This window comes from Mustela nivalis (genome assembly GCF_964662115.1).
Source record: "Mustela nivalis genome assembly, chromosome: 2".
NCBI lineage: Eukaryota > Metazoa > Chordata > Mammalia > Carnivora > Mustelidae > Mustela > Mustela nivalis.
In genome coordinates this window covers 110,260,690-110,284,017 of record NC_139021.1, presented here as the reverse complement: position 1 = coordinate 110,284,017, position 23,328 = coordinate 110,260,690, and the positions used below count along the sequence as shown (strand labels likewise).

General features: G+C 41.9%; 1 protein-coding gene and 2 pseudogenes across 3 annotated transcripts in view; 1 reads left to right on the top strand and 2 right to left on the bottom strand.

The window, feature by feature from the left end:
* The window catches only part of LOC309859831 (lipase member K-like), a 596,159-nt gene that overhangs the window by 231,583 nt on the left and 341,248 nt on the right, over window positions 1-23,328 (bottom strand). The gene's annotated exons all lie outside the window — the stretch shown is intronic.
* Window positions 1,930-3,811, bottom strand: LOC309859833 (glucocorticoid-induced transcript 1 protein pseudogene; annotated as a pseudogene). The gene has a single exon. The product of its transcript is annotated as a glucocorticoid-induced transcript 1 protein pseudogene (transcript).
* LOC309859339 (renalase-like) overlaps window positions 15,992-23,328 on the top strand; it is a 122,024-nt pseudogene continuing 114,687 nt past the window's right edge. Inside the window, exons 1-5 of the transcript in view lie at window positions 15,992-16,285; window positions 17,408-17,513; window positions 18,168-18,322; window positions 21,327-21,467; window positions 22,900-23,058. The product of the transcript in view is annotated as a renalase-like (transcript). The remainder of the gene's footprint in view (window positions 16,286-17,407; window positions 17,514-18,167; window positions 18,323-21,326; window positions 21,468-22,899; window positions 23,059-23,328) is intronic.

Below are 23,328 nucleotides of genomic sequence, written 5' to 3'. Positions count from 1 at the left end.
TACAACACAATTAATATTTAGTTTCTCATGAGAAAATAAAAGCACATGTCACTATAAATATCATACATCAGATTTCATCACCAAAAAACCATTCAGTCCATCTTTCAGAAATTGATATTGATACACTATTGCATCATATTTGGACAAAAGCAGAGCGTAAGGTCAACACATTATGTAATGCTAAACCAGATATCAGAAGTTAATGGAGCTCATATTTATCTTACAGAACTAATAATTTTCTCCCTTTAACCATAATCTACAAAATATAGTATTTTCATCAAGGCCTGAGATTATTAGGGTTAAAGGTGTCTGCTGCTGAAGAGATTGTTTTAAAAGGTTCCCCTGTGAAAATGGCAAAAGTAAACTGAGTCCTTTTCCATGACAGTCTCCTACAATATAACACTGACTAATTTTAAAGGAGCCAGAATGCACCTTTAGGAAAGAATATTACTGCAAACTTTGGTGGAAAGAAGATAATTGGGATCTTGAGAAAATAATACACAGAATACATACACACGCAAATATATATATATATATATATATATATATATATATATATATATAATTTCTTAAATCAATGGTGTTGCTTTCTTCTCTATCACCTATTCCTTCTTCAACCTCCTTAGAAAATAAAACAAAGAAACCCCAAGGAATGACTGAAGGGAACTGAAACGTTCCTGTGACTGTAAGCACCTTATTCCCCTAATTCTTAAGAAAACAGTGCCATATACTGTAGGTATAGATAAAACAACTCTATGCTTTACTGAACTAAAAGCAATGGAATAAAAATACAAAAACTTCCCTTTGCTTTTGGAGACTCTCTTTGTGCTGCAGAAAACAAAGTCTGAGAGTTGGGCTCTTCCACTGACCAACTGGGATTATCTAGGGCTCTCATCACACAACTTCGTTGAGAATTCAGGTCGAGTCTGCAAGTGCAAGGCGATTTACTTGGGTTTTTGCTTTACTTTGCACATCTGAAATACTAACAGAACCATCCATAATACTGTGAGGAGAGGCTTGGAGAGACAGCTGCAAACTACTGCTTTCCTAAGTCACCAAACAACCAGCTTTCTGTGCTGTACTGCTTCTGAGACCCACACATTCTCTCTCCACATGAATGCAACTCATGCACCTCAACTGCTGGAGGAAAACAAGAACCAAAAAGTGTGACATTTGTAAACCCTCAAGTTAAAGAACTTCCGAGAGAGAAACTGAACATTAATAATGCCTTTAGCTAAAACAGCACTTTGTGACTTTGCTGGCCAATATAAACAAAAAAATCTCACCCATCCCTTGTGAGAGTTCACTTTTTTTTGCAATTAAACCTAGACTTTCTTGTTAAATTCCAACAGGCACAATTGGAATGTTTATGTACAGCCTGGTACCGGAGACACTTCATTTGCAACATTGTAACAGTCAGGAACTGAGCAACACCTGAATTTGTTTAAAAAAAAAAAAAGCCACATGTACACATGTTGAAACAGTGAATTCAACAGTTGTGTTTTACTTGTAACCGCAGGACAAAAGTGATGTCAGACACCACAGATTTGCTGGTTCTCCTCATGTTCACCCATGTCCAGGATTATTGTTCTCCTAGGGTTGAATGCACTTCTTATTCGAAGAATGTGGAATGTAATGAGGAAAGGGAAATGCATAAAATAAGGAAAGGCAAAAGAGTGATGCTCCCTCTTTAGCTTTTTAGCTGTGAAATATTTAATATCCCAATATGATATACATTCCAAGTTACCTGAGTTTAGACTTCAACTGAAGTACCTGAAGCTAGGCCATAGGGTGGGCTCTGTGCAACTGTTGTGGCCATTTACTTCTTTATTTTTTTGCATTGTATGTATTATAGAAGTTAGAAACAAACACCTGGATCAATTGTAAACAATCCTGAAGTACAATATTTTCCATAGGACAAAGCACAGCAAGACATTTTCTATTTAGACAGGCAACTTTTTGATATAGAGCTTATTTATACTGAAGAATTTGGAACAAAACACAGGACACAGTACTAATCTGTCAAACATACTATGAAATGCATAGTCTCCACTTAAAACGCTGAATGACACACACATTTTGCAAGCAGTCCTGCTTTCCACAAAAACTGCTGAATAGGAGTTCCGTCCCTGCCAAGATCAGTGTTAAGAGATACTTTCTGATGCTGATAAGTATTCTGTTGGTGGTGGTGGTGTTCTGAAAGTTTGTCACTCCATGCAGATAAGCTGTCTGAGGTCTAGTTCCTAATCCGTGAAGGTAGGGTAGAGGCCAGCTCCCCCTCGGTTTTAGATGATCACATAGTTCTGAGCAGAGATGTGCTCCTCGCCCTGCAGGTCCTGCAGGAGCTGCTGCTGCTGCTGGGATGGCTGTTGGAAGGAGGCCTCCATGGTGCCCACAGAGCTGGTGTCATCGGAAAGAGACATAAAGGAAACCCGGGAGGAGAGCTGCTCCATGGTCAGAGTGGCCAGGGCTGAGCTCTGGCCTGAATTAGGAGAGTTCTTGACCATCAGGTCGGAGGCAGGTAAGAGAGGGCCTAGAAGTTTTACAGGACAGAAAGCTGATCCGGTGGGGATGAAATTAACCTTGTTTTTGTCAGGACAGGAAAAGAGAGGGGCTGAGATAGGCTGACCAGACCTTTATCACAATCATAGAGTAAATCTTCTGTTGAGCAAGGGCTCCCATCCTGGGACTCGGGGCGGGGGGGACAAAAGGGGGAGACACAGGGTGAATGGCTGCTACAGCTACTGCTGCGCTCCTGCACAGAGGGGGTCTGAGTGTCGATGCTGCGAGTGCTGCTGCTTGGGTAGTGAGCAGGGAGTGGGGCTCTTCGACCGTCCGGGATCTCCAAGGGCTTGGACACTTCCTCCTTCCCATTATTTTCTTTAATGTATACCTTTTCTAACTCAGGACTTATCCCTTCTACATTGCAGGGCACACGTGAAACGGAAGATTTTGGCACTGCTATATTTGACAGCGGCATAGGGACTGATCTTGATCCAGCAGCCTGAGTGTGATTGATTGTTTTATGGTTGCCATGAAGAGGTGACTGAGGATCTTTCTCCTTACTGTGCCGACTACTCTCTTTAGTACGTTGTAGTTGCTGCCTCAGTTTGGCAATCTCTTTTAGTTGATCAGCACTCCCCCATGATGCAGAACGCTGATGTGACCTTTTTTCTGCTCCCTCTTCTGCCCAACAGCTAGGTGTCTGAGTAGCTTTATCTTTCATGCATGAAGGGTAATGAACATGAGGATCCCGTGGCCACTGTCCTGTGAGATAAGGCCCTGTTATCGTATCCAAAGAAGAGGTTCGCCTTATTGTACTAGAGGTTCGAACTTGCTGAGATTTTGGCCTGTCCACTCTGCACACGGGCGAGCCGGGGCTCCGTCTCTCAGGTGAGTTGCTCCTCCGGTGGTTCTCGGGGGACCGTCTCGGGCGGCCCTTGGCCCGTGGGGCCTGCTCAGTCGGGGCCGCGGCCGGCGGCAGCGTCGGGCTGGGTGGGCTGGGGCCGCGGGCCGCGCCGGCCCCGAGAGATTGCCCAGCGAGGCGGCGGCGGCGGCGGCGGGTGGGCGCGTGGGACTGCGCTGGCTGCCCCGCAGGAGCTGGTAGGGCACGGTGGCGCGGATGGGCTGCAGCAGCCGGCCGGCTCCCGCAGCCGGGGCGCAACCCACGCCGCCGCCGCCCGCACCGTTCCCGCTGCCGCGTTCTCTGCGGCGGGGAATGAGGGGTCTGAGAGGAACTGGAGGAGGAGGCAGTGGACATGGTGGCTCCGAGGGCCCGGGACGACGCTGGCCGACACGGAGGCTCAGAGCAGGAGGCCACATCTTTTTTATTTTTATAGCTTTTCTGTTTTCTGAGTTCTAAGAAGGCACACAACCAGAGAATCATATAACATATTAGAAGTCAGTAAATTTTAGCACATAGCCACTTCTTTCTTATTTAATAATTTTCCAAGATTCCTGGTTCCAGATAACTGTTACAGCTGGAAAATCCAGAGTACAACTCACACACATGATTAATAAATGTCAGAGAAAATATCTGTGGAAAATTGGATTAGACTGTTCTTCAACATACTCTTTTAAAGCAGGATGTGGCTTATTCCTATAAGAAAATGATCATTTTTCAGCCTAGAAAAGACTCAGTGAATACTGGTTGCTACTATCAAGTAGGCTTTGTAACTTTCCCAGTAGAAAGAGTGGGAGTAAGAAGGTTTACCATATCATGTAAGAGAATTATGTTGGGTTTTAGAGAATTATTTTCTGAAAGTGAAACTATTTCATATTAGGTGGAAGCATTGTTGCTGTGAGCTGAAAGAAGTTCTTTTTTAGTCTTTTTAAACATATGAAGGCTTAGGCTCATCTTTGTGCATGTCTAAAGTTTAATCTGTCCTAAATGTGTAAGCATGAATGGCCTTCTCACATCCCTTCCTCATGAGGTCCTTTGCCACACTTAAATAACAATTATAAGTATGAAATTTTTATTTGTGAATCAAGGGGTAGTTATGATCTTATGATCTCACTTTGATCCCAAGATGGATATCCAACTTCTGAACACTTGGGAACAAAGACAACCTGTTATTACAATGAATTCTTTGTGACTGGAGTAGACAAGGTAGAAGGAGGAAGGGGGTAATTGTCCAGGGCCCGGCTGTGGGTCTTCTTCTCGGCGCTCTGTTTTGTGTCACTTGTAGCTCTGGGAGCTTGCCCACTTCCTTAGGAGGTGTGTCTGCAAACCCTACAAAAGACATTGCATACTACGAGCCACAATCCTTCTGGCCATACCAATAGTGGTACCCTGGAAATGGCCTATATAAAATATTTCCTCTTGTCCCGTGTGTTTCATGATGAAGTCGATGGAGGCTGGGAGGTCGTATTTTGCCATCTCGTCAAAACTACAAAAGAAAAAGCGAAGTTGAAATCCCCTTGCTTCTAGAATGTGATGCTAACCCTTGAAGATAATGAACAGGTAAGTGAAGGCAAACTATTTTCAACTCTCTTTGGGTATTATCAAGAAGTTATGGGGTGGGGCACCTGGGTGGCTCAGTAGGTTAAAGCCTCTGCCTTCGGCTCAGGTCATGGTCCCAGAGTCCTGGGATCAAGTCCCACATCGGTCTCTCTGCTCAGCAGGGAGCCTGCTTCCCCCTCTCTCTCTGCCTGCTTCTCTGCCTACTTGTGATCTTTGTCTGTCAAATAAATATATCAAATCTTAAAAAAAAAAAGTTGTTAAAAAAAAGAATTTATGGGGCCCTTGGGTGGCTCAATTGGTTGAGCATCTGACTCTTGATTTCAGCTCAGGTCGTGGTCTCAGGGTGGTGAGGTCGAGCCCTGTGTCTGGCTCTGCATTCAATGTGGAGTCTGTTTGAGCTTCTCTCTCCTTCTCCTCTGCTCCTCCCCCCACTCATGCATGTGCATGCACTTTCTCTCCAGCTCTCTCTCAAATAAATAAATCTTTCTTAAAAAAGAATTTATATGGTGTAATATATCTACTTAATAAAGACTTCCGTGAGAACACAAAGTCAGGGAATAAAGTAGCCCCAAGATCGTCTTATAAAGAGGCTGTTTATTTTGCATACAGGGGGATAAAGGAAATATATAGGTTAAGGAGCAAAACAATAGGAAGGGTGGGGTTAGCCAATAAAGGTTACTACTGACAAACGAGAAACACACTTAAGGTCAAGCAAGCATTCTTTCATTTTCAAGCAAAAATTGACATAAATTGTCATGGTCTGTTACAAGACCTGATTGAGAAAAGACACTTCTGTTCTACTTTATTTCACTCAAACACAAGACAAAATATTTGACACACTAATAAAATAAAATGAAACATTACTTGATGTTATTTGTACCTGAAGGCCCAGAATTCTTTAGAATTTGTCTTCAGGTACTTGTGTTTCCTGGACCAGGTGGTCCCCCTGCTGTTCCCCATCCACACATCATAACCAGCATCTGCCAGAATGAAGCCCAGGCTGTTGTTGGGCAGATTGGAGATCCAGCTGCTGGCAGATGTAAACAAACCATGTTACAAGTAGACAACAAGCCTCTGAGCTAGAAAAAAAAATGCAGAGAATTTCTTCTTAAATGTTGTAGTATCTGTATAGATATCTTATCTGAAATTAAATCTTTTAACATGACAGTTTGAAGTTTTCAAAATATATTTTTAAATTTTATATTGTATAAATATGGTAAATTTTTCATGTTTAATCCCATTGTCATTGTTTAGGAAAGTTTACAAAGTTGCACACTTAGCAAAGTTTACAAAGAATTTTTTTTCAAATGACCAAGTATACCATTAGGTCATGTCTCACTTAAATATATAAACTTTAAAGATTAGAACATTCACATAGCTAATAGTCATGAGAGCACTCATATACATTTTATTTTATTTTATTTTATTTTTATTTTAGAGAGAGAGAGAGTGAGAAGGGGGAGGGGCAGAGGGGGAGGGAGAAAGAGAATCTCAAGTAGACTCCACATTGGGCGCGGAGCCCAACATAGACCTTGAGCTCACCACCTGGAGATTATGACCTGAGCCAAAAACAAGAGTCGGACATTTAACTGAGCCACTCACACTTCCATCATATACATTTTAAATAACATATTACAGTAGATGTCAGCCAGATACTGGTCTTAGTCACCCCAGTGCTGTGCAGTGGGCTCATGAAAGAAGTAGCCATGATGAGAGAGATGTAGGTTAACTTGGGCCCCCCAGTGTGGGTGCCTTACCACGGCTACTGCTAGGAAAGTATGTCTAACCTGCCTGCAACAGATATCTCACAGGGTACCATCCCCTCAAGGAGACCAAACCAGCTACTTGGAGACTAGTTGGGGGCATCAGACCTTTTCTCTTCTGGAAAGGTCAACAACCCACTATGACTGGCATTGATATATATTTTGGCTATGATTTGCCTTTCTTTCCACATAGGACCACAGCAGAGTTCCAAGAGTTCATGGAATGTCTGATCTACAAATATGGAACCCCTCATGACATACCTCAAATAATGGGAATCATTGCAGGTCAAAGAAGGTGCATTCCTCAGTATTATGGCCTTGGAAGGCCACTGGTCTGAGAGCGTAACCACCATCAAGAGGCTGCCAGCCCAACCAAGCAATGAAATCAGCACCCAGTAGAGATGCCAGCTGGGAGATGACATCCTGTAACTGTGGGTCCTGTCCTTAAGGACTCATTTAATACCTTAAACAAATGACTGAATATATTGCTGCTTCCTCTAATCAGTAGAACACGGAGTCTAAGAGAAAAGGGGTAGGATGAAGAATGGTCTTACTCACTATCATCCAGTAACTCACTTGAGAGTTTGTACTTTTTGTCTTCACAATTTAAGGCTCTTATAGATCCAGAGGCCCTGGTCCCCAGACAGAAGACATGTCCACTAGTTCACACAGTAAACATCCTAATAATAAAGCCATGACTGCTGGGAGGCTATGACTTTGGACTCCTCATGATAGAAGACTAGAGGGCAGCAGTGGCAAAGAAAGGAAAAACTATATTGGCAGGAGTCATTGGCCTTGATCATCATGACGAGGTAGGGCTTCTGATACAGAATGAGGATGGAAAAACATACTTGGTGTTCACGAGATTCAGTGGGACATCTTTTGCTACTCCGTTGCCTTGCTTTCCCTATAAAATGTACAAGTACTGCAACTGCGACCTGTTACAGACACAGTAACCCTTCAGGATAAGGGCCTGGCTTGCCACATCAGGGGACACAGCTGAGAGGGAGGGGAATCTACAGTGGGTAGTACAGGTGGGAATTAACAAGTGACAGCCATGGCATTAGGATCAGTGGCAATGGCAGATGTCACACTTTGTTCCACTCAGCTTCCTCTTATAAGTTTCCCCAGAAATTCTGACCTACCCGTACCCTGGAAAACCTGCACCTGGATGAAATAAGTTTAATGTGAAAAACAAAAGGATCTGTGTCATGTAAGAGGTGCACTCTCTGTTATTTTGGTGCTCACCCAGACTTCCTTTCCAAAGTAGGTGGAGCTCCCAGATGTTGTGGGTGTTGCTTTCTAAGTGCTCACTATTGCCCCTCTATCCCCCAGGGCTAATGGCAGTTGCCTTACCTAGGAGATTACACCAATAAAAGTAGCCTTAGGCAATAACTAACTGCTGTGGCAATGCAAAAGGCTAACTCCTTAACTTCAAGGCAGGACAGCTTCCACAATGCAGTTCCTGGATCCATAAGCTCCCCTGAGATCAGACTCCAGCGGGACTTAGCTGAGACACACCCTTTCTAGCTCCTTTCCTAGCCCTCTTGGATTTCCACATGACCTTCTCCTGATGGTAGACCAGTAATAAATCACATGCTTCTGACTCCCTGTCTCTGGCACTGCTTCTAGACAACTCAAAAGCACTTACTGTATTTTGAAATTACCTTTCAATATTTTATTACAGTATTCACAAAATTAGGTCAGACCCTGAAAAATGATTACTATAATTATGTTAAATCTATGTTAACATTTTCTGTCTGGTAGTTCTGACCTTTATAAGAATCCAAAATTACATTGATTGAGGTTGTTTCAAATTAGTATCTTTCCTGAAATATACTTTACTGCTTAAAACTTGAGAGGGCATTTTATAATATGAGAAACATCCTTTTCACGGAGAAATATCTAAAGAGAAAACTAAAAAAAAAAAAGTTGGCTTTTGTTTGAACAATTAGATGAATAAGCAAAAGTAATCTATTGCATATTCTTCTAGTAAGTGACAGATATAGGATTATAACCCTAGCGACAAATTCGAGTGCTTTATCTTTTTCACCGCATTTGTGGATAGTGATGTACCTACTGTTGGGATAAAGAACCAGGACCAAACTCATCTCTTTGCTATTATTAGAGGAGACAGGAAGGACATGTTTACCAGCCATTTTCCAAACTTATGTTACCATGTTACCATTTCTAACCCTTCATGAAACAAAGAGATTGGAAAGAACCAACAGAAATTAGTAAAGGGACCCACAAAGCACATTTGGAACAGCTTAGTTTCCATCACACTCTAAAACCATCCTGTGAACAAGAAGCCAGGGGAGAATCAGGCTCTCATCTGGGGGCATGTAGAGACATGGGTGAGAAGTTAATTGTGCGCTTCATCTTTAAGTCTTTTCCTTGTCTGACACTCACTGAGGGCCCAGATAGTCACCAAGTTGTTCTGAATTGAATATTACCTGAACTTTCACTGTTTGTCTTCCCATAAGGAATTCTATAAAGGCCAAGGATGTAACCATCTTCAGTTATAATACCATACACTTCATCTGGGTAGCCCCAATAAGAAATAATTAGGCTCTAGATAAAGAAAAAGGAAGGCTTTTAGGATACAATTTCTGGTCAGTTAATGGAACCTGATAATAACCTAAGCTGTTAATGTAATAATGAACCTTGTATAGTCAGTCTCTCAACCTCAGGACTATTTTTTTTTCACTAGTTCACTGATTCATTCAGTAATAGATATTTTAGTACATCTATAAACATCATTCTTATACATTACTTTTTGCCTAACTACTAATCACTCAAACTTTTACCTGCTCAGCCATATAAATTTTAAAATATATGTTTATCCACAAATATTTGCATGTCTATGATTATAGCTAAGCTTATATCTGGAATTTGCATGTATGTGTGTGTATACAAAAAAGAATTTATAAGTCTTCCACAAAGGCATTTAAATGTCGGTATATATATTTTCACCCAGGGACAAAGTAAGGGTGAAGGGGAAACTGTGAGCTACAGAACGGTAAATGGGGACTATTCATTGACCCATATCAAAATATATGAATACAGGGATATTTTTTTGACTGCAGCTCTATTAAAATAAAAGCCCACCCTCCCCAATTAAAGAGTAGCATCCACTGTGTTATTTCAGCAGCTTAGCATTTATTTCCTAGCAACTTACAATGTTCATGTTCACTTCAGGGTTCTGAGCTCTTCCATATAGAAAGAGCATAGTCCTACTACTTGCATAGTCCCAAGAATTAAAATAAGAGAGGTCACTCTGAAAAGATAGGACATTTGGGATCTGCATATAAAAGGAGATGTTAATACTACTAAAATTGCAGCAAGTGATACCATTTGACTGTTTAAATAATTCTGTGAGTTAGGGAATATTACTGTTTTCAGGTCAGAAAACCAAAGCCTGGAAAAATTAAGTAACTTGTCTAAGGACACACAATGTATAGTTGGCAGTCAAGAGTTCAATTCATTCTTGCTTCATTCCCACATCAGTGCTTTTCCAGCTGTCTTCTTTTGCAGCACAAAACCCTCTTTGAGGTCTCCATTATAGAATTGTTTAGCCCAATTCCAAAAACTTTATCATATACTACAAGTTAATTGATACCTGAATTAATGATGTAATGATATTCTTACCAGACTAACACTTGTTTATTTCCTTTAAAGATTTTATTGATTTATTTGAGAAAGTGTGTGTGTGAGTGTGTTGGTGTGTATGTGTGAGAAACAGAGTCAGAGAGAGAGCACAGAGGGAGAGGCAGACACCCCACAGAATGGGGAGCCAGATGCAGGACTCTGGGATCATGACCAGACCCAAAGGTAGACAATTAACTGATGGAGCCACCTAGGCGTCCCTAGACTAACACTCGTTCAAAGTATGTTTAACAGTTGTTGAGTTTGGGGGAGGGAAGGGGGATGGCGAGAATCTTAAAACAGTAAGAAAAATAACTTGTTATCTATAATGGAACCCCCATAAGACTATCAGCAAATTTTTTTAGCAGAGACTTTGCAAAATATAGATTGCAAAATATACATATATGCAAAAATATATATTATATATATATATATATATATATATATATATATATATGTATTTAGGATTTTGTTTTATTTACTTGACAGACAGAGATCAGAAGTAGACAGAGAGGCAGGCAGAGAGAGAGAGGGGGAAGAAGGCTACCCCCTGAGCAGAGGGCCTGATGTGGGGCTCGATCCCAGGACCCTGGGATCATGACCTGAGCCAAAGGGAGATGCTTTAACCCACTGAGCCACCCAGACCCCCTATTCAATATATATTGAATATATATTCAAAGTGCAGAAGGAAGGGAAGAAAGGAGGGAAGGAAAAAAAAACAACAACCTGCCAACCATGAACATTCAACAACCCAACAAAGCTGCCTTTCAAATTGGAAGGGCAGATAGTTTTTCAGACAGGTAAAAGCTGAAGGACTTTATCACCTGTACTAATTGGGCCTTACAGTACACATTAAAGGGACTTCCTCAAGCTGAAATGAAAATAAGTAACGGGAAATCATGTGAAACTATAAAACTGTTCAGGTAAATATATAGTTGAATTCAGAAAACTCTAGTGTTTCATGGTGGTGGTAAATCTTTAGATTTCTTACAAAGCTGGTAAAGAGCAACTGTGAAAGGGAAGGTTAGGAAAGGCAAATCTGCTTGACCACAAAGGCTTTTCTAGACGTATTAGTGAAAAGTACTTTCAGCAGTTCAGAAGGTGGAAATTGACTTCCTTAAAATTCTGTCTACCATTTAGAAAATCTTCATTTACTTATACGTATCCTGTATGAGGACCACTGTCCCAGGACCACTGTCCTATCCAGTACTTCAGTTTCTTTGGCAATATCCCCCATTGTGCCCATCCACATTCCGAAGGTGTCCCCGTTGGAGAGCTACTTCATGAGAAAGTGTGTTCCATTTTTAGATGCACCTACTTAAAATTATTCCTTAAATTTTTTCTTTGAGAATATCTATATTCTCAATAAATAACATAGATATTTAATATATAATACAAATAATAAATATCTATATTATTCCTTAAATATCTTTAAGCCAGAATCTAGTTCCTTATAATATTCATAAACTGATTTTAATATGCTGATGTATCCAATTATTTTTCTTTCTTAAGATCTTTTACATGTTTGCAGATGGTTTTCGTGTTTTTGTGACATTTTCTTCAGGCTAGCAACCTAGCAATCTTTATCCCTCTTACCTATTCAAGCAAGATAATTTCAAGTCCACTTATCATCCTGGACATTTTTCCTTGAATGGCCCCATTTATCAACAACCCTTTTGAAATCTGGGGTCCAGCACTGAACCTGGTATTCTAAATGTGTTCTGAGCAGTGTAAATAGTGTGGGACTGTCGCCTGCCTTGTTCTGCACACTCTAATCCATTTGTCGTAGCTTAGGTTTATATTTAGCTTTTTGTCTTAACAGCTCTATTATATTGTTAACTCAGAGTGAACTTAAGGCCAAGTATAATTTTTATTTCTTAAGTAGGCTGCACACGGGGCTTGAACTCACAGCCCTGAGTTCAAGACCTGAGCTAAGATCAAGAAAACATTTAACCATCTGAGGCACCCAGGCACCTAAGCCCAGTAAAATTCTAAGCTCTCTTTCCTTGATTCTGTAAAATTGTTTTTTAGATGCAAAGGTAAGACTTCAAATAACCTCCTCCATTTTTTTTGTTGTTGTTAAATTTCAGTGACTTCTATTGAAATCTTTTAAATTCCTGATCTTAAAGTAACCCTATGAGGCTATTCACCTTGATTTTATGCCATCAAAAACTGATTTGCCATTAATGATTATCGAAGTTATCAATAACATGGTTAGTGAGAACAGACAGAGCTGTGCCTCACACAAGCAGGCAACCTTTGCTGACTGGCATGATATTTTTATAGTATTACAGTCATATTATACCATAAAAAAGCACTCTCTGAGAAGGTATTTTCAATACTGAAACTGACCCACTGAATTAACATTTGGCCTATCTTAGTTTAAGCATAATTCTTGAACGGCTTGCATACTTTCTAGTCAAAGAGTTACTGAGCTCTGTGTGAGAATTCTGACTTTGATTCTAGTTGCCAGGGATACCGTATTGACTATGACAATGTTTCTGTCCACTTAAATTCTATTAAGTAAACAACAAATAAGTAGGCAAGAAAGCAAGATAACTTCTAAAAGTGATTAGGTAACATGAAGAAAATGAAACGGGTTGGGGGAATAGAGTCACAGGGTGGTTCTTTTAAGTCAAATAGTTAGAAAAGTCTTCCTTTAGGTGACTTCTAAGCGGGACTTAAATGAACAGAAAGAGCCAGCCTTGCAAAGATCAGGAATAGGAAAGAAGAGAAAAGGTCAAGGTGGCTAGGAAGAGTAAATACAGAAGCCTGTCCTAGCTATTTTGCAACCCTACTTTCTTTAGTTGTCTAGTCATTCTCAAATATCCCAGAAAGATGCACTAGTACCTGTAGCCAACCGTGGACCTACAGCCCTACAGTTATAGCTCTGGGCTGATGGAACCCATTCTGGAGATTGGGGATGGGGGTAAGGTGGGTGGTTATACTGGTCCTTAAAGACTAATGAGAAATCACAAGCCATGATAGCCACCTCCATTCAGTGATCATAACCATCTCCAATTCTACATTCTTTTTAAAGAACATATGAGTGATCACACCAGAAAAGGAAAAGAGTGAAGAATTCATGCAAATGAAGAATACTAGAAATACAAGTCAAAGAAAGTATGCTCTGTACTCAAGAACTACATAAACAAAGGCTTACCACTTTCACAGATATGTGGAAAATCTATTGGGGAACATAAAATAATTCCATTTAGCTATAGCACAGGACATACAAAGATTACCAAGGTTAAGATATAAAGATAGGATGGGGAAATATCACTGAACAACAGTTTTTATGCCAAGCAGTTGAACTTGGTTCTGTATGAAACTGAGTGCTACTGCAAGTTTTCTGAGAATGGTAGTGACTGACCCAGAAGCTCAGTGGAAAACATAGATTAGGAAAGGGGAGAAAGTCATTATAATAATAATAATGAAATAATATTCATTATAATAATAAAAAGTCATTATAATAATCCAGTTAAGAAGTAATGACTGCTTGGGGGCACCTCTGCAGCTCAGTCTGTTAAGCGCCCCACTCTTGATTTCAGCTCAGGACACAATCTCAGGGTCGCGAAACTGAGCCCGGAGTAAACAAAAACAAAAAACAAAAAACAAAAAAAAAAAAAGAAGAAGAAGAAAGAAAGAAAGAGAGAAAGAGAGAAAGAAAGAAAAAGAAAAAAAGTAAAGCTTGAGTTTTCTGGTGTAGAATTGCATGGGATTGAATATAAGAGACAGAGGAGAAAAGGTCCAAAGGACCAGAGGACCAATAGTTAATAAGAGTGACAAAAGAGAAACTATTGAAGATGACCATGAGGTTTTAGGCCTGATTGTACAAGAAACGAGGAAGCAGGAGCTGTTTGAGAACAGACTCAAAACAATCCAGGAGACCTGCCCTGGTCTCATCCTTGAAATACTACATAAATTTGGGCAAATTCACTTTAACTTAGTGTCTATATTTACATTATGTAAAATGCTGTTGGCAGAGCGTGGTTGAACTAGATTACCTCAAATCTCCTTTCCAGACAGTTCTGAGATCTTTAGCATATGGTTGTGAAATCTCTTTAAAGCAGGGATTAACTTCTGTCTAGAATATCAGCTTTATTTTGTTTATAACAAATAAATTAATAGATTCATATGACTTTTATAAAACCTTGAAATTAATAGAAAAATGTAGATACATCTGTTTCCTCTCGAATTTCTCTAATACTGCGGTCATACTTGTCTTTGTGTATGTTTGTAAAACTGGGATTTTACTAGTTTTGTAGCCAGTTTTTCAACATTATAGAATGAGTAATTTTCTGTACATCCTTAAATATTTAAAGCCATATTTTCTTAGTAGGTTGTTTGGTTATAGCCGTCAATGTTTCTTTCTTTTTTTTTTTCTTTCAAGATTTTATTTATTTATTTGAGAGAGAGCATGCGAGGAGAGAGGTCGTGGGAGAAACAGACTCCCTGCTGAGCAGGGAGCCTGATGCAGGACTCCATTCCTGGACTCCGGGATCGTGACCTGAGTCAAAGGCAGTCGCTTAACCAACTGAGCCACCCAGGTGCCCCTAGACATCAATGTTTTAATAACATTGAGGTAAACACATTTTTATGTAAATTTTAATGTATAACTATATATTATTTCCCCCAGATAAATGTCTAGACCTGGTATGTTTCATTCAAAGAACAGAGTTTTAGGATTTTTGATAAATTATCAAACTCTACTCTGGTTTGCTATTATATTTTGTCCTGTGCATTTTGCAACACACAAGTTGTAAATAACTATGTATTTAGTGTTTTTCTGTTCAGCTCTATCTTTTATTTTTATGTCTTTTTACAGGCTGTAATTCTATATTTCAATCTATATTTTCTTTTCTTTTATCAGATATATGTATTGTTGGTCCACCACCAATTTGATGTATGGTAATTTCTTCACAAGGGGGCATAAAGTAAAACTTTTAATTTTTAAATTTTTTCATTATCTGGCTACTACTGTCAACTTTCGTAGCACTTCTCATAGCTATCCAGTTTCTCTAGTTTTGCAGGTAGTAATTTATCCACAATCTAGGGTAACTGAATTCTTTATTTTTTAACAGTTCACAGTTCTCATTGCTTTTTGTTGTTTCACTGAGAATGTCCAGGACAATATTGAAGAGAAACGAACCGGTCATGTGTCCTTGACTTGCTCATCTTTATATACCTCAGAGCACGTGGAATGTGTTCTAAAATATGTACCGAAGAGGCGAGTGAGCTCAAGTTTTCTGGTGAACGGTCACCAATCTGACACGCAGACGTTACGGTCCCCCTTTGACAGATGGAGAAACTGAGGCTCAGGGTTACAGGGCAGGCACAGAGCCGGAGCCAACCTGAAAAGGACAGCACCTGCACTCACGTGCTTCAGGAGGAGGTGAGCAGCGGCCTTCAGGGTCCCTCCCTCCGCCCTGCGGGACTGCGCGGTCACTCCCGCTGCGGCTCCGGCCTGGGGCGGCGCTGTCGCGCTCCATGCTGCATCCCTGTCCCCTCCACGAGGCTCGGGAGCACCGGGGCGTGGCCCGCCCCGCCCCGCCCCGCTCGCCTCCCGTCTGCCCCCTGGAGGCCGGCGGGCGGCACTGCGCGCGGGCGGGGCGGGGCGGGCCTGGAGCGCGGAATCCGACAGCCGCGTGCTGCCTCGCCCCGAGACCCCGGGCCATGGCGCGGGTGCTCTTCGCGGGCGCCGGGCTGACGGGAAGCCTGTGCGCAGCGCTGCTCAGGAAGGAGGCGCCCCCTCCAGTGCACCTCACGGTGTGGGAGGAGGCTGGGGACTCAGGTGGGTCGTGGGGTGGTCGAAACCGGGGAAAGGAAGCCTGCTGGCGGCCTACACCGGGAGGTCTGTGGGACGATCCGGTCACCGCGGCCACCACCTCCCGGCGGCAGCGTGCGCGGTGCTAGCCGGGTCACGTGACCAGAGCCTCCAGCTCCCCGGAGACGCCCGAGGGGGGCGGAGTAGGCGGTGACCCCCGCGCCGGGCGGGGAGCAAGGGAGTGGGAGGAGCCCCGCGGGGCGGGGAGGGAGGAGCGGGAGGAGCCCGGCGGGGCGGGGAGGGAGGAGCGGGAGGAGCCCTGGGTAGGAGGAGGGGGCCACTGGGGGAGTAGGAAGATCCCCGCGCGGGGTCAGGAGCGTGAGGAGGGAGGACACCCGGGATGAGGAGTGGGGGTTTGGGGCGGGAGGCGGGAGGAGCCCCGCGCGGGTGAGGGAGGAGGAAGGAGCCTAGGGTAGGAGGAGAAGGGGGATAGGGAGAGAGGGAGCCTCGGTCAGGGTCTAGGTTCCGGAAGAGCAGGAGGAGCCCAAGGCTGGGGAAGTGGGCGTGGCGGGGGGGGAGGGGAGCAGGAGAGGGAACCTTGGTAAGGGTCGGGGAAGAGCGGGAGGAGCACAGGTCTGGGGACTACGAGCGGGAGGAGTCCCGCGCGGGGTCAGGGAGGAGGAGCGGGAGGTGTGCCACCCCGAGGGCAGCCCAGGAGCTCTGGCGGTTTGCACAGCTTGGGCCTACCGCCTTGGCCAGTGCGCGGGTTTTTTTGTTTTTGTTGTTGTTGTTTTGGTTTTCATCTCGACCTGGCCCTGCTTTCCAGGCCATCTGCACATGTTGAGGATCCCAAAGTGCCGTTGGACCAGGACTACCAGGATCTAGTTGACAGACTCCCTTTTTTTTTCTCACGAAACCTGTTTGCGGGAGTGAAAACATGCTCCCAGTGATTATTCTGACATGTCATGCGTTTTTTCGTTGGACGTTCTCCACGCACCCATTCCTGTTGTTTAAATGTGTGAATCCAGGGGCCAGGCACAGCGCTGAACACCGCTGTGTCCTCTTTAAAAATACTTCGCAGTGACCAAGTTGTCCTAAGGATGGTAGAGGACAAAGCCCAAAACTAAAACAGAAAAGCACAACAAAGTCCTCTTTTAATACAGCCCTAATCTCTTTGGCCCCCCCCCCCGGGGGTGCATAATTGAGGTGTTCATTGCAGAAGGGTCATTCTGATGCACTAAGATGTTTCTTGTGAATGAATCCAAGGGGGAAGATTGACGACAGCCAGGAGCCCTTATAATCCACAGAGTACGGTTGACTTGGGTGCTCAGTACATCACCTGCACGCCTCACTATGCCAAGCAACACCAAAGGTGAGTTAGTTGGCAGAAATCAATCTTCATGCCCATAGGATGTAAAAAGATAGAAATCATTAACAGAGCGACACCTTGCCCCGTGATATAGTGAAGATATTACAATAATGTCATTGATGGCATTAGCCTGAGTTAAGTGGGAAAGCCAGAGTCCCTTCCTCCCAAGGGTGGTCCTGGATACTGGAAGAGACGCTACATCCAGGGTTCAATTTAAATATGAGTTACTGTGCTGTGTTGGCAAAGAGGACAGCTAGTCCTGGGGGGACTGCATACCTTTCTATGTTCACTGTCTGTAATTTTGAGATATACAAGAAAATAGGCCTTCAGCTAATGTCAGCAAGATTTATAGATTCGCAAAACGTTTCTGTTCTTCACCTGGATGATGGTTTACTGATTTTTTAAGGAAACTCTGTGCCCCACGTGGGACTTGAACTCACCACCTCAAGACCAAGAGTCCCCTGCTCTATTGACTGAGCCATCCAGGTGCCCCTTGAATTGTTTTCTTAACGTAAAATATGCACTGAGTCAATCTTATGAAGATTTCTAGTTATTATGTAGAGTGATACTCTCTAAGAATTCTTGGAAGAGAATACAGTATTTTTAAGCTAACTGATAGTGGTATTTAATTATATCATATATATTGATTTATTTCAGTTTTTATGATGACCTGTTAGCTCTTGTCATTTTGAAGCCTCTGACCTCTCCTATTGAAGGGATGGTGATGTAAGAAGGAGACTGTAACTTTGTGGCACCTCAAGGAGTTTCTTCAATTATTAAGCACTACTTGAAAGAATCAGATGGGGATAGGAGTTTCTCTGCTTTCTTTTACTATTGGCATTTAAAGATAAAAGTTGTAAACATAATTAAATATTAATACTATAAAGAAAGTTATAAAATAGATGTTCTTCTCTTTACCAATAGCTGATTTTCTTTTATCCCTAATAATAGTTTTCAGTGTATGCGTCTAGAAAAAACTTTATGCATCTGGGTATTGATTTACATGGCTGCCTCTATTTATTTATTCATGTGTGTTTATATTTATTCTTTTTAAGTATACCAATGGGATTATTTTTCATAAACCAACACCTTGTTTGGTCTATTTGTAATAAATCAGCCCCCCCCCCCCCCATTATCTATCTGTCTACCTCCTGTTGGTTCTGTTTCTCTGGAAAATCCCAATACATCATCATAAACTAAATCATATCTTAGGTCTATTTTCATAACAACAAATTCAGTATGCTTCATTTTTCTCAATGCCTGTTCAGTGTTATATGATTTCTTTATGAATAAATAAATTCATTGCTTATGTCAGGTTTAGCTTTCTGGAAAATATTTAGGTTGTTGGTGGGGTGAGGGGTTGTTTTGGTTTTTGCTAATACCGGTATTGCTGCATTGTTTAAGTGTAACACACTTCTTTAGGCCTATCTGTAGGACCAGTTTCTAACAGGACAGTTGCTGTATCAAATGGTATTGTGAATTTTTAATTAAACTAGGTGGTTCCATCTGTTCCTCTTAAAGAATATCTCGTCAGCAGTGAATGAGGAGGTGCCTGGGTGGCTCAGTCAGCATCCGACTCTTGGTTTTTGTCTCAGGTCACAATCTCAGGGTGGTGGGATGGAGCCCCACTCTGAGCTCAGTGGGGAATCTGCTTGAGATTCTCTCCCTGTCCCTCTGCCCCTCCCACTCATGTTCTCTCTCTAAAACAAGTAAATAAATCTTTAAAAAATTTTTTTAAAAGCAGTGAATGAAAATTTCTCTCTCTGTGCATCTTGATATTATGGAGATTTTTAATTTTTGCTAGTGGGGCAGGTTAAAGCTGATGTCTTTTTGTGTTCTGATTTGTACTTCCATAGTTATGACTGAGTTTATGCATCTTTGTGTTTTTAGCGAGCTCTTTCCACCTTCTTTCTGTGAATTTCTTATTTATCTTTGTCCATTTTCTTATGGATTTTTTATGGAGTACCTATGTCCATCTCTTATAACCTTTGTCCATTTTCTATTAGGATTTTCATTTATTCTTTATGTATTTTATGCATGTTATGAAATGATCTTTTTTTAAAAAGTTGATAAGTGATCTTGGATGATAAACAATTTGGGTTTTTTTAATTTTTTAAAGATTTTATTTTTGTGGGGGAGAGCAAGCGCATGTGCATGAGGCAGCAGGCAGAAGGAGAAACAGATTCCTCGGGTGAGCAGGGTGCCCGGCCCAGAACTTGATCCCAGGGCCCCGGGGAACATGACCTGAGCAGATGCTTCACTGACTGAGCCCCCCAGGCACCCAACAATTTGTTTTTTTAATTTTTTTTGTTTTTTTTTTTTAAGATTTAATTAATTTATTTATTTGACAGAGAGCACAAGCAGGCAGAGAGAGAGAGAGAGAGAGAGAGGAAGCAGGCTCCCCGCTGAGCCGAGAGCCCAATGTGGGCCATGACCCACCCAAGCGCCCCAATTTGTTTTTTTTTAACAGAAGTAAGTTTCTTGATGAATCATAAGTAAGTAAGGTGCCCAATTCAAGATCACTGATGAAAGGTGCTGAGACGTTTTCTTCTATAAACTGTTTCTAGAATAATTATTTTTTTTTCTAGAATAATTATTGTTTTGATTTTCTTCATCAAGTTTTACTTGTTGGGAACCCCAAGAATCCCTGATAGCAGGCAAGGGAGGGGTCGGTTAGATTCAATATCATACAACATGGGGACATAGTAGATGTCATTCTGTTTAGACAGCTTCTTATAATATATAATATATAATGTAAAATATATAATATATAATTATAATTATATAGTATTATATTATATTAATTATATATTTAATATATTTTATAGATATAATTATATATAAATATCTAATATATTTTATATATGAGTTGGTTATTAACATATAACTATATATAATATATAATATATGTATATGTATTATATACACAAATATATATAATAGGATATTATTATATATAATAAGATATATTTGTATGTATATGATTTATTACAAAGAATTGGCTCTTGATTAGGGAGATTGGCAGGTGTCATGATCTGCAGGGTGAACTGGCAAATCCCAATACAAGGGGTAGAAAACTCCCAACAACTCCTTCTCCCAGTCTGAAGGCTCTCAGTCAGGAAGATTCTTTCATTTTGGGGAGGGTCAGTCTTTTTGTTTCACACGTGCCAATGACTGGATGAGAGCCATGGGTATTAAGTAGGGAGGGTAATCTGCCTTACTCATTCTACCAATTTAAACGTTAATCTCATCCAAAATCATTGTCAAAGACAGAGCCAGAATAATATTTGACCAAATATCTTGGGGGGGACTCCATGACCCAGTCAAGCTAGTGCATAAAATTAACCCTTACAGAATGTGATAGCATTGGATTTTTGTAGAATGTCACCGTCAGCTTCATCTCTTGCCACCATATAACTTTTAAAAAAATCTCATTTCCATCATGATTTGACCCAATTTGGATGTTCCTATTTACTGAAATCCTCAAGTACTTACCAGCTGTATTATATGTCCTATCCATCCGTCCACACACGTACACATCCCTTCAGTAAACACTTACTGAGTACTTCCTATATGCCAGATGCTGTGTTAGGTGCTAAGGATACAAAAACCAAAGTCCTTGCCCTCTTACATCTGTTGTTCTTCTGGCAGAGGAACAGTTCTTGAATACACAGTACCTACATCCTTCTCTTGGTAGGTGTTTGGGAGAATATATATTTTATCTTCCAATTTTGCTTTGGAAGCTCTTGGGAAAAGAGGTCATATTTAATTATTTGTGGCTCACATAGAGTTTAACCTATCCTGTACATGGCTTAGGTCTCAGAACGTACCCTTGTACCAGGATCCAAGGTGCCGCCGGTGCTGCCGGCCTGGGGTCCACAATTAAGAGAACTGCAGACATACACCTTGCAGAATACTTTGGGACCCTTGGGATGCATATCCAGGGCATCCGGCTGGGTATGGAGAATTTCTAGGTCCGTGGACTTCAGTTCCCTGAAGCACACATGCCTGCTTACCACTGCCCGTAACTGTGCACTGCTCTTTCCCACGGCACCCTAAATAAATAGAACTGAGTGAAGGGGAACGGTTCAGACCGGCCTGGAGCTGGCGGGTGGGAGTTGAAGGGGCCTCGGGGCAAGCAGGCAGGTTGGAGGCTGTTTACTAGCCCTTGCTTCAGTGTATGAACAGAACGAAGCTAATTGCCTCAAAGAGACGGACGCCTGGGCCTAGTTAGCACCTTGTTCCTTCTAATATATTTGCATTTGATTTAAAAACTGAATGTTCACAGTGTTGCCGTGGGATTCCAAGGACAGTGAAAGCATCGGAGATCTAGAGACGTGACATCGAGGAAATGAGTGGTTTTGGATGGATAAGACATACCTGATACAGGCAGATATTTTGAATCAATGTCAGAAGGACTGTGGAGGGACCTTCTAGAGGAGGAGGATGGAGTCGCCTCAGGAAGGAAGCTTCAGGGCCAGGCGGACATAAGCCGGATGTTGCGTGGCTGGGATGCTGTGGTGTCCCCTGGAAATGATGCACGAGATCTTCCAACGTGCTTTTGTGTCTTGTTCTTTCTTCATTTCTTGCTTTTCTGTTCCTGAGACTGCATACAAGTAGATTTGTAAAAACAAATCCAAGTTTTCTGGTAATTGAGAAGTGAGTAAGTGCTTGGTCTCACGGAGACTTAGCGATCCAGGGATATTTTCTTATCTTTTGGTTTATGGTTCCTGATTCATTCTCTTCAACTGGTACTTAGGAAATTGCAGTATGTGGCGAGTACTCTACTGTGTATGAGATACGGTCTTCACAGACACAGACACAGAGCAGACATGGTTCCTTCCCTGGGGGCTCACAGGTTAATAGGGAAGAAAATATTAGTCAAATAACTACTCAGTTAATTATCAAAATACCTTGGTGATAAAGAGGAAAAATGCGATGAGAGGACATTCTCAACCGTATTTCTCTTCATTCTAATTTTTTTAAAGATTTTATTTATTTGACAGAAATCACAAGTAGGCAGAGAGAAGGGGAGGAAGGCTCCCTGCCAAGCAGAGAGCCCGATGTGGTGCTCGATCCTAGGACCCTGGGATCATGACCTGAGCCAAAGGAAGAGGCTTTAACCCACTGAGCCACCCAGGTGCCCCCTCATTCCAATTCTTAATAAAGGTAAATTGATCCACTAACGAGAGCTTGGATCTCGTTCACAGACACCTTTTTCAGGTTTAAGAGGGAAAGAGAGGAATTCCGACTTAATGGGGAAGTGAGCCCCGAGAAGGGCACCTTCACTGTTCAGTTCCCCTGAATGGATCCAGTCTGTAACTCCTCTCTCTCTGCCTATTCATACTGGAAACCCTGAGGATGTGAACATGACCTTGCTTTTGGACAGGTGCTGATGTCTGCTTCAGACACCGTGTGACTCAGGTCAACCTGCGGAATGACAAGTGGGAAGTCTCCAAGGAAACAGGTCCCCCCGAGCAGTTTGATATCATCGTCCTCATGATGCCGGTTCCGCGGATTCTGCAGCTCCAAGGCGACATCGCAAACTGTAAGTCCTGGCCTGGCCACCCACCTCACGGAGTGGGGTTCCTCTCACAGGGCGTGAGCTTAGTGTAACTCTCTCAGCAAACAGCACATTGTGGATTCTATTGATTTGCGTGTTTTAGAAACCGATGCTATGGCCTTGTCTGTGATGTTAGTCAAGGTTAAACTTAAACCCACAGATTTTTTTTTTAACCAGTTAAAACTTGAACATTTTTCTTACTGCCCTTGCTTTTAAGAGGTAAATGTTTTTAATGAACCTGCAGTTGTTTGGCCT